Here is an 11,326-nt window from a genome sequence, read left to right as displayed (position 1 = left end):
GTGTTGTTTATGGTGGAGAAGAAGTTATTGTCTGGATCGATATCCTGTTCTATGTCCAATGTACTGCTTTCATTGTATTCAAATGTTGTTAGTTCCAATTGTTCGTGTTCCTGTATCCACTGCATTACGTGTCCATTGTCACTTAATGTAGGTTGAGCTCTGTCACTGAGCATTATGTTTGTGTTTGTGCTGTTACCTCCATTCCGTCTCAAAACCACTCCAGTCTATTTTTACAATGGGGATACTCATTCCAGTTTTTCAAGTTCCTCTATGTTCCTCACCATCAGTACCTTGGCCTCTTCTGGTGATCCGTTAAGCTTGATGAATATTTTGCAGTTTCTCGTCCATGTGCTCTGGATTTTTTTCATTCTTCTCAGATAATGTGCTTTCTTAGCGATGTCAGTGTTGGTCTTCATCAGATGTTCATTGATGTACACATCTGTGCCTTTGAGCATCTTGCCCTTTTTCAGGAGTGCAACTTTGCTTCCACTTAATGAATCTCAGTATGACAACTGGTTTGTCATTGTTTCTTCTGGGTAGCGGATGGCAAGCTTCAACCTGTAAAGTGTCTGTTTTGATTGCATCATGATTTTCACATCAAGGTTCACATGCCTGTAACAGAAGAAGTAAAATCATCATTTGAACTACAGAAGCATCAAGCATCTAATGAAAACACACATATAATGTGTCCACAGTCACAAGGTTCAGTAGAATGTGCCAATGGAATATTAAAAACAAAAATAGCCAAAATCATGGCTGATGGTAATGGTAAACTCACCTGGGAAGATGCTTTGCCATTAGCACTAATCTCTATGCGCTCGCAAACAGACTAACCCATCTAACCCCGTATGAAATACTCACTGGACGCCCAATGCCACTGCCACAGTGTGGCGTCAGCAGCTGGAGTGAAATTTGGGGGACTATTCACAGGGTTTAACTCAAATCCACAGACTTGTCTTCCAACAGGTGAAAGACTGATAGTAGTGTCAAAGAGGCTGCAGAGGATGATGCCGCCAGCACAACCACGGGCAGTGACACCCCGGAAAGTGCACGTGCAGGATTGTCCGGCCTGCAAGACATACACCCCAGGCCAGAGTCGGAGCATTCTCTGACTCAGATTAATTTGTTTACATAGGTGACTGTCCAGATATATCAACATGTTTTGCTCTTTGTGCAATGCACATGGTCACATAGAGGCTTACACCACGAGGCAGGAGGGCTCAATGATTAGCCCAACCACGACTACAGGGTGAGCTCGCCGTTGATGATGTGGGAAGGCTGAATTTTTAATCAGAGCTTCAATCCTTTCACCATATATCCTGGCCTAAAGCTTATGTCCTATGCCCTGGTTTATCACAGCAGCCAGAAAGTCATCAACATCATGGATGAGGGGCAAAATGGAATTTGGTCAAATGTGCCAGCAAGGCTGCGAGCCTGGCTAAAGTTGCTGTCCACTCCTGGAGTTTCAGTTGTACGATGATCCTTTGTATTCCACACAGTTATGTGAGATCAAATGTTGTAAATGTGGTGTAATGATGAAATGAGTGTTTGATAAAGGTAAGCGGGCACTCATATGTGAAGGTAAGGTTTTGCCGTAACAAGCACGAGAAAGGTTTTAGACCACACTGTAAAAAAAATAAATAAATCGTAAATAAACGGTAATACTGGCACCAAAAAAATTCTGTAAAAGAACGGAAAATTACTTTCTCATAAAAATACAGTCAATTACTTTAATTTTACATGAGATTTTATGTATTTTTTTGTCCTTTTAATGTTTAATGAAGGACTTTTGCACCTGTAAAAACAATGAAATTACCTAAAAATATGGTCGAACTCTGCAATAACACAAAGAATCAGGCTTAAAATTACATAAGAGTGTTGATTTTGGTTTGTTTTATTATATAATTTTACATAAAAATCTTGTATATTTTATCAATATTTAATGTAATAAAATGATAAACCCCCCATAAAACATTTGATTTACATTTAAAAAAATGCAAAAATACTGTTGTAAAACTGGTAATCAGGTTACAATTACAACACTATACTGTTAATTTAAGATCATATCCTGTGTAATATGAGTTTTTACATGTACGATTACATACAAATCTTGTATATTTAATACATATTCAATGTAACAAAATCATATACCACCTATAAATTATTTGATTTACCTTTTAAAAAAGGTCAAACTAGTGTTGTAACACGGGTAATCGTGTTTTAATTGCAACAATATACTGTTAATTTAAGATCATATACTGTATAATACAAGTATTTACTTGTAAAATTACATAACAACCTTGTATATGTAATAGATCTTTAATATTAAAAAAAAGTATGCCCACCTATAAAAACAATGGATTTACTTTAAAAAAGTCATAATACTGTTGTAATACAGATTACCACATTCATATTTACAATATTCTGTCAAATGACAATGACAATGATTTTTTGACAAATTAAACAATGATGAGATTTAGCTTACAATAACAGCTCTTAAACAATCAGGACACACTTCATGTTCTCAACATTTATTCAATTTTGTTGAATTGACAGCAGACCAAGACAGAAAAACGTTGCCCTTCTTGCAACGTTCATGCTTACAAAACAAATGAAAAATATGAATGAAAATACTTAACAATTGGCTGCTTGTGAAGCGAGAAATTGTGTTTCAAACCAGGAACAGTTTACAGTAGCTACCACTACGGTTTACATTGAAATACAAACAGATGCCTATCTTGAAAAAAAACAAAAAAAAAACACCTCAGGTGTAACTGCAGCAACAATGGAATGCAACAATCTCTTCTGATAACTGTTCTTATTGCTCCCTCCATTCGTAGTCCACAATTTTTGTTATAAGGGAAAGAACGTTTGGACTGACCGCCAGCTGCTTTCTGGAATATATACGCTTTTCATATATTGTCAATAAAAGCAGAATAGCAAAATAGTGGGAATTTGAATTTGAGAAATAGCCTGTGTGAGGCAGGAACAGGTTTTTAAAACTAGACCTGTGCAGGGCTCCAACCCGAGTAATTGTGTTTTAATATTATGCCTGTGTGTGTCTCTTCCTCAGTTCTCCTCTGTGTTCCCTCCCCCCCATGTTTCCCTTCATTACCTCACCTGTTCTCCTCCCTCCCCTCTTACCTCACCTTCGTCTTGTCGTTAGTGTCTGTATTTCGTCTGTGTTCTGCTTCTGGGTCCACCTCTAATCTCCCCCTAAAAGGGATATTCCGGTGAAAATGTATTCCATGGTCTAACACATATGCACTTTGATTGCATTTCTATGGAGTAATAATCATAAATTTTCATCCTTGAGCTGTGGAACTCTACTGCACTCAGTAATCGACTCGTCGGGCTTCCCCACAACAGTAAGCTGCTGCAGGATAGTAGTGAGCTGTGTTGACTTTACAATAGAAATCTGGCTAAGCTAGCTGCTGTTTGATGCCTCATACTATGTGCTGGGATCCTATCAGTGGCGGCTGGCCAATAGGGAGCGCTAGGGCGCCGCCCTCCCTGATGGAAATTGATTTTTTAAAAAATATATATTTTTTATTTTTTCCAAAATAATCGTTTAAAATAAATAATTACGGCTCATTTTACAAATAAATGTGTTTTTAATTATCAAGAAACAGCCAAATATATACGTAATTTGCATCCACGGTCATTTCCTGCCATCCTGGGGCGATAGAAAAGTCACCCCAGCACTGCAGCAGCTCAGCCAATGGTAGACTGTTGCTGAGACAAAAAAACACCATAGCAACGGATAAATTAGCCAATTAGCGTCGTCAAATTTGATAAGCTTGGGGCGATGAAAATATCGCCCCAAGCCTGTGTTTAAGTATCCTGGCAACCAGAAACAAGTGTGGGAAATCGGGATGGCGGCGTCAAATATACACGAACACAGGGCTTCAGCTACCCATACATTCTGTAAAATCTCTCTCGCTAAACCCCTTCGAAAGGAGAACTTTAACGAAAAAAACTACGTATTAAAGAACTTGGACCTGATAAGCCTGGTCCGAATTTAACACAGCAGACACATGAGCAAGGCAAAGTGCACCAGAGGAGCCTCTCTCTGAGCTGGTGCGACAGGACGGCTTGGCTAACTTTAATTGGATGTACTTTTGCAACTGCAGTATTCTGCTTCCCGTGTTTACTTTTTAAAATGCTGTGGACAGATACTACATGGACTGTAACAGGAGTCAGAGACCTAAAAATTCTGTCAGAGTGGATCAAAAAACATGAATGCTCGATGGTACGCATGAACAATGCTGTCAAGCTAGCCATGCTAGGCAGGACTAGCATAGCTGCGCAGCTGGACGAAGGACACAGGATTGCGGTGAGAAAACACAATGAAGAGGTGGACATGGACAGACATATTTTATCAAAGATCATTGATTGTGTAAAATTCTGTGGAGCTTTTGAGCTGGCATTGCGATGCCACTTAAGACAGCATCCTTCGACAACCCCAGCATTTTTTGTAGCATTTTTCAGGGATTAGTCGATTTTGTGGCGTCCCTGCACTGTGTGTTAGAGGAGCACCTGAAGACCGCCACTGTCTTAAAATGCACCTCAAAGATAGTTAAAAACGAACTTGAGGACTGCGTGCTGTCGGCCCTTCGAGACTGCATTCTGGAGGATGTAAAAACGGCAGATTATCTAGCTATCCAGGCAGATGAAACAACGGACACTGCCACTCATTGTCAGCTGGTGCTTGTGCTACGTTGCATTTTACGAGTTCATCCAGCTTCCAGACGCGACCGCTGACACATTCGCCACTGCGGTGTTGGAAAGGCTGAAGACTATTCTTCCTGAGGGACAACGGGGGAAACTATGGAGGACTGAACCTGATATAAGTATAAATAAATAAATAAATAAATAAATAAATGCATGAATAAATAAATAAATAAATAAATAAATGCTGAAATAAATAAATAAATGCATAAATAAATGAATAAATAAATAAATGCATAAATAAATGTATAAATAAATAAATAAAAGTATAAATAAAAGAATAAATGCTTTTTATTTATTTCTACATTTCTGTTCATCTACATTTATTTATTTCTGTATTTCTGTGTCCATATGTTAATGAGGGGGTAGGAGGTCCTAACCTCAGTCAAGAGCATGATTGGTCAAATTGGAGAGCCAGACAAAAGCAAACGATTCCTGATCCCAAGCCTCGCTCTCTGTAACGTTGTAAACCAGCTCCAGTTAGCTTAATGGCCTCGACCAGTGTGACAGGTTAACTGGCGTTCATTTTAACTTGCGAGGGTCCCAGATGTGCTGGTGGTGTGGTTTGAGAATCCTGTCTTGAGAGAGAGGGGTCCTCAGCCATGTCCGCTAACCAGGAAAAACATTCTGCTCATCGCTCCAGGTCACGTATATGTGTATTCATTTTGACGTGGCTTGAACACTTCTACCCACACGGAGATGCCGGGGCTGCGACTTGGAAACCACTACTAGACGAGCGCTACAGAGCACAAATCGTCCAAAAGTGCATGTTGTCGGTCTCATATCGTGTTTGTTTATTTGTCGTGAATCTCTGTACTCTCAAACAACTCATTGGTGGAACAGTATTAAGCATTTGTTCACGCCGAGCGGCTCAAGAGCAGCGTGGACACCGCTGTTAGCTCTTATGTTAGCTGCTAGCAGTTAGCTGTTAGCTTTTAGCTGTTGGCTGCTCACTGTAGCGCTGAGAGCGTAGCGTCCCAGGTAACTGTTGACACGTTACCATCAAGAGTGAGATACATGTCTGGGCTTTCCTATGAACCATTGTCGCTACTGGTGTTTGTATCACAGGTTGATCTGGACGTCTCACGATTTGCCACAGCTGATTAACCTAAGCTGAGCTCGTGCTGGATGTCAACGTACTCTGCAGACTGTTTGATGTGCAGGCTGTATGACAGTTTACAGTTTTCACACTGACTTAGCTTCAGCTTAATAACGATGTATGTGGCTCGGAACGATGGCTTTAAGTAACTATTTCAACGCAGTGCGGAATGAAAAATACCCGATGGTAACCAGTGTCACAAGGTAACCTGGACGCTGCGCTACAGCGAGCAGCTAACAGCTAACATAAGAGCTAACAGGGGTTTTAACGCCGCTCTCGAGCCGCTCGGTGTGAACAAATGCCTCAGCCTGTTCCACCCATGAGTTATTTGAGTGTACAGACATTAACGACAAAGATATGAGACTGACAACATGCACTTTTGGACGATTTGAGCTGTGTAATAATAGTTTGGATATTACAGTTACACTATACAATATTGAAGGTGCTGTGAGGTGTTACTCAAAAGAGAAGTAAAATAATTCAGCAGCTGACTGATGTTAAATGGAAGATCAATAATTGATAATCGATAATCGCTAATAATCGAAAATCGATTTGTAATCGAATTGAGACTTCAATAATCGGAATCGAATCGGGAAATTGGGCTGATTAACCACCCCTACTGCATAGATGTGTTCAAATAGAGTATTTGCATTTATTGTTATCACAGCTTTGATTGCCATCACAAGGTATTATTGTTCACCACCAGAGCAGCGGCAAATGACCCTAGGCAAATTTAATCCACAACACTCCACTCAAAATACAATATTCACTAAATACCATTTCTAATGTTTCATTCTACTCTGACCTCTCTTTGCCATGAACTATTTCAATTGTTGAATGTCTTTGTAACGAAGTGCATTTCGTTACTTGTACATTTTGCACATGTGGGTAATTATGTTCTTTTGCACAATAACTTGGAAGGTACAGTAATGACGGCACTTTGCACTTTAGTCACGATAGCACTTTATTTGCCAAAGTTTGCACAGTACATTTTGCACATTGCGTATTTGCACAGTTCATACAGATATTTACAGTACTCTTTTTATTGAATAGTTGAGTTATTTATTAGACCTTGTGACCGCAGGTGATTGCATGTCTTCGGGCAGGTGCGGCACTCGGCACTCGGCTCCGCCTGCAAGAGAGTAGAGCGAAGTTGAGCTCCGACGGAAAAACTGTGTGTAATTGAGAGGATAACAGTGTGAAGCATGTGCAGAGTTTATTGGTAAATATGTGTGGTGCAATAGCGGGTGGTATAAGTGTGATTGCTGTACGAGTACGAAGTTGCTTGCGTTAACACTTACCTGTCCGGTCCTGTGTCTGCTCCAGGGTGCACGGCCAAAAGATTCCCCCGGGGGCACGGGCACCGTGATAAACGTTCCGGGAGAGACCAAGTGGCCGGATAGGAAGGGGGGGGATTTCAAATGTTTGGTGGTTCTGTTATTTATTGTAAATGTATTTTATAGATTTATTGGCAGGGGCACATCAGGAACAGAAGAGGGGTGAAGCGTTTGTGCTAAAGGTAAGAGGGGAAAGTGTCACTTGGTTGAATAGCCATTTGGGCAGATGTAAATTTACCTCAGTAGTGGAAGAGTCCAGTCATGGTTAATTGGTAGCACAGTATATAACGCGCCATTTTACCATCTGTCTGTGTTGCTGGTTAAACCTATGACGCTCACCATACTTTCGTCTGTTGCCTGATATCTGAGTGCAGTGAATAAAGAAAATGTAAAATTGGAAAACCTGACCATCTCCTCGACTTTTCTTCGGCATCATCCAGCCGCTCACCGGTCGCCCTTTCACAGTCTTTATGATTCAGAGGGACTGAAAGTCAATTTAAGCATCGGTAATACACTGAATACATACTGCATTTTGTTGTCCATGATTAAAACTGTTTTTATGAGTTCTCTGTTGTGTTTTAAAATAGTCACCGCTGTCTGACAAGCTGCTAGGTCACTGAAATATCTATGAGTGTATCCTGAGCTAATGTCCATACATTTATTTGCCACCAGACAATAACCCATGCCATCATGTCAGTGCACAGACCAATAGAATAATAATATATAATTTGTACATTAGAAATTAAATGTTTACATTAGGACTATATCCCATTAGCCACTGTTCAGATTTTTCAAAATAAAACATATCTTTACATGTCTTTGTTTTCCCCCAAAAACATACTAGTTGCTTACTGCAGAACCATATATGTATCAAAGCCTGACATTTCTGTATAGCTATCAAAGATGTTTGTCTCATTGCAGTCTATATACATCCCCGTGGGTGTAGTGGGGTAGTTGCTGGGTGAAATTATGTTAAAGTTTATTATTGTGCTCTGTTACCAGCTCTCCTGTTTGTTCTGTGTTAGACTGTACCAATCCTGAATGCTAATGCTAATTTATGTAGAGAAGTAAGCTGCATACTTGTCATATCACAGTTAAACTTTAGACCATCAGAGACACTGGGATAGACTCAATACATTTAGTATATATCTATCTATCTATCTATCTATCTATCTATCTATATATCTATATATCTATATCTATATATTTCTGGAAGGACTGTGTTGGCCCAGCTCTTGAGCCATAAACAAAACAAGAAAGACACAAGGTGTAAACTGCAAAAATGAAACCATTTATTAACCAAAGAACCAAAGAAGAACCAAACAATACTTATTTTTGTATTATTTAGAAATTTTATATGTTATTTAGAAAAGAAAAGAAAAAGCCCCCACAATGCTAGACAATCAGTGCAGACAGTTACCATGATACAAAAGACAGGAGGGAATATGGCACCATCATGCAAAATAGGACATATACAAAGCAGAAGAGTAATACAAAACAATGACAATTGTATACAGATTGTGCAGACTTTATTGTTGTATCAGTGGTAAGAGACCAAGTGGTTAAGCAGTATGTTATATGTGAGAAAACCATAGCACGAAAATAAATTTTAGCAGCTTCAGGTGTGAGATATCTGCGAATAAATATAAAATTATTTAGGTTAAATTTTGTTTTGGCAACAACTTGTTTAACTTGTTTTTTGAAGCTGAGAGTTGAGTTCATGATGACACCAAGATATTTAAAACTGGAAACCACTTGTAACTTCTCTCCTGATACAAAAATTGAATCTTAGATTCTGGACCAAACATAAACAGGCCGAGGCCAACTAAACAAACACATGGTGCTCTCAAACAGAATAGCTCAAAAAGATGAAAAAAAACAGGGCATCTCAAAGGCAGCCAGGTCTTAAATACTCGGGGAGGACTGATCAGGTGCTCCCAGGGGTATTGATTATAACTCCGCTTACCAGGAACCTGCAGGATGACAGACAAACATAGGAAAACACATACACCCACAGCAGGAGGGCCGTCACAACTGTCTGGAGCTTTGCTCGGCACGAGCCTACCGGCAATGATGACGGCTACTGGCAGCGGCGGTGCCGTCGCTACAAGCAACAGGACCGCTGGAACGGTGAATGCTGAGTCATCAGCATTCACACTATTGTTCTTCTGGGGTTTATTATTCCTGCTTCTGTACGTTTTTCAGCACTCTTCTCCTCCTTCAAATCTTGAGCTATTCAAACAATTCAAATTCAATTCAGCTTTTTAAGGACATGATGGCGTGTAGGGTTAGGGAGCCTTTTAAGCTCTTCAGCCTTACGATTTTCAGCTATTCAACTTTTTCCAAAAATAATTTAACATTGAATCAAATGGGAAAAGCTTCAAATCCTCTTCAAAACTCATCGACTTTCAACCTCTACTTGTCCCTCATACGTTGAGCGAGAGACACCATTCAAACCTTAAATGAGTCACAAAACCTTGAACTATTGACCTTGTATTCAGTTTTTAAAAATCTTGTACGGTTTTGAAATGGTCGCAGTTTTAGTTTTAAGGATTTTAAGGCCGTCTTCTGAGTTTATAATGGGTGTGTATTGCGTGAGCTAGAGTGCGTGACATCATCAACTGCCGCACCCCAGAGTGAGGAGCAGCTCTGAAAACGGGATTTTTTTTTTTGCTTCAGCTTGATTTGGATCCCATATCTTGTACTTGATGGTCTCATTTCAGCTGGAGGACTTACGGTTTTGGATTTAGAAGCCCAGGAGCGACAAGCACTCCTGAATCTTCCCCATAAGCCGCAATGTTAATTTTGAGCCAAAATTTCTGGAGGATCGCAGACGGTACATGTTTTTTCTCTCGCTCCTGCGCCCTCATTATGCACTCTACAGAATTAAAAATGACATGGGTGCGTTCAGCAATGTCTCCTGTAACTCAACATGTAGCATGTTTTGCTGATAACTATAACATTTTCCCCAAAAATCGCAGGAGTTTGGCAGGCATTTTCCCATTCATTCCTTATGCGGACATTTTCGTCTGTGTTTCTGCTCCTGCTGCAGCATGTCTGCAGCCATTTGAAGCTATTTCTGCCTTTAACTTCTCACCTTTCAGCGTTTTCTCACCTTTTTAACCTCTTCCAGGCCTCTTGCTCTACTGCTTGTCATCCTTTTAAGCCGTTTTTCACCATTTTAACCTCTTCCAGCCCTCTTACTCTATAGCTTTTCATATTTTTTCACCTTTTTAACCTCTTCCAGCCCTCTTACTCTAGAGCTTTTCATATGTTTTCACCTCTCTACCTCTGCTCCTGTTCCACCATGTGTGCAGCCATTTTAAGCTCTTTCTGCCTTTAACTTTTCTCCTTTCAACCTTTTTTCACCCCTTCAAGCTCTACAGCTTTTTAGCCTTTTCTGGCTTTATTCACCTTTTTAAGCTCTTTCAGCCCTCTTACTCTACAGCTTTTTTGCCTTTTTAGATATTCATCTTTCTGCCTTTTCAACTCCTTTAAAAATTCAACTTCATATTCAGCTAGAGAAACTGTTCAGCTATCAAAATGTTCAACTTTGTTAGCCCATTAAACCTATTGCTTTTAAGCCTCTCTGCCTTACCAGCTATTGGAAAATTCTGCTTTTTCTGCAAATTCCCAACCATTCAACCTATAGTTTTATGCATTTTCGGCAGTATGTTCAGCAGATTTCGCTTCAGCCTTCAGCATTCACACTGTATTTTCGCAGGAAATGCAATTTTTCTAGTTTTAACTAATGTGTATCACCATGAAACGTCCCCAGTTGATTACTTACATTAAGACAATCATTTTTTCTTAAATTGTATGTTTAAATATGCAAATGAGGCATTATCAAATTAAATATGCGCCAATTTGCATACATTTCCAGAATATAAATCTAAACATTGGATAAATCCAGGATCAAAATTCCTGTTTCATTTTGTTTACATATTATAGCCATTATATCAAGGTTTTTATTGAGGGAACTTTGGATATCTCTTTTTATCACTCCATAAATCAGAAAATACTGTCAATAGCCATTAAAAAAAAACAAAGTTCGCTCTGTTTTTAGGAATAAAATGTTATATAAACCAGGCTATGAATGATATATATGAACAAACCCCTCTGTCAAAACCTTCAGAATATAGATAGGAATAGAACTGGG

The 11,326-nt window shown here is 39.4% G+C and overlaps 1 long non-coding RNA gene across 1 annotated transcript; it reads right to left on the bottom strand.

The window, feature by feature from the left end:
• Positions 1–6,773: 6,773 nt before the first annotated feature.
• LOC115590066 (uncharacterized) lies at positions 6,774–7,624 on the bottom strand. Its single transcript, XR_003985651.1, has 2 exons — positions 7,132–7,624; positions 6,774–6,962 (listed from the first exon to the last, which is right to left on the bottom strand). It is a non-coding gene; the product is annotated as an uncharacterized LOC115590066 (long non-coding RNA).
• Between the last annotated feature and the right edge of the window lie 3,702 nt (positions 7,625–11,326).

This window comes from Sparus aurata, chromosome 1 (genome assembly GCF_900880675.1).
Source record: "Sparus aurata chromosome 1, fSpaAur1.1, whole genome shotgun sequence".
Lineage (NCBI taxonomy): Eukaryota > Metazoa > Chordata > Actinopteri > Spariformes > Sparidae > Sparus > Sparus aurata.
The sequence above is the reverse complement of the archived record's forward strand: the minus strand, read 5'-3'. Positions and strand labels throughout refer to the sequence as shown.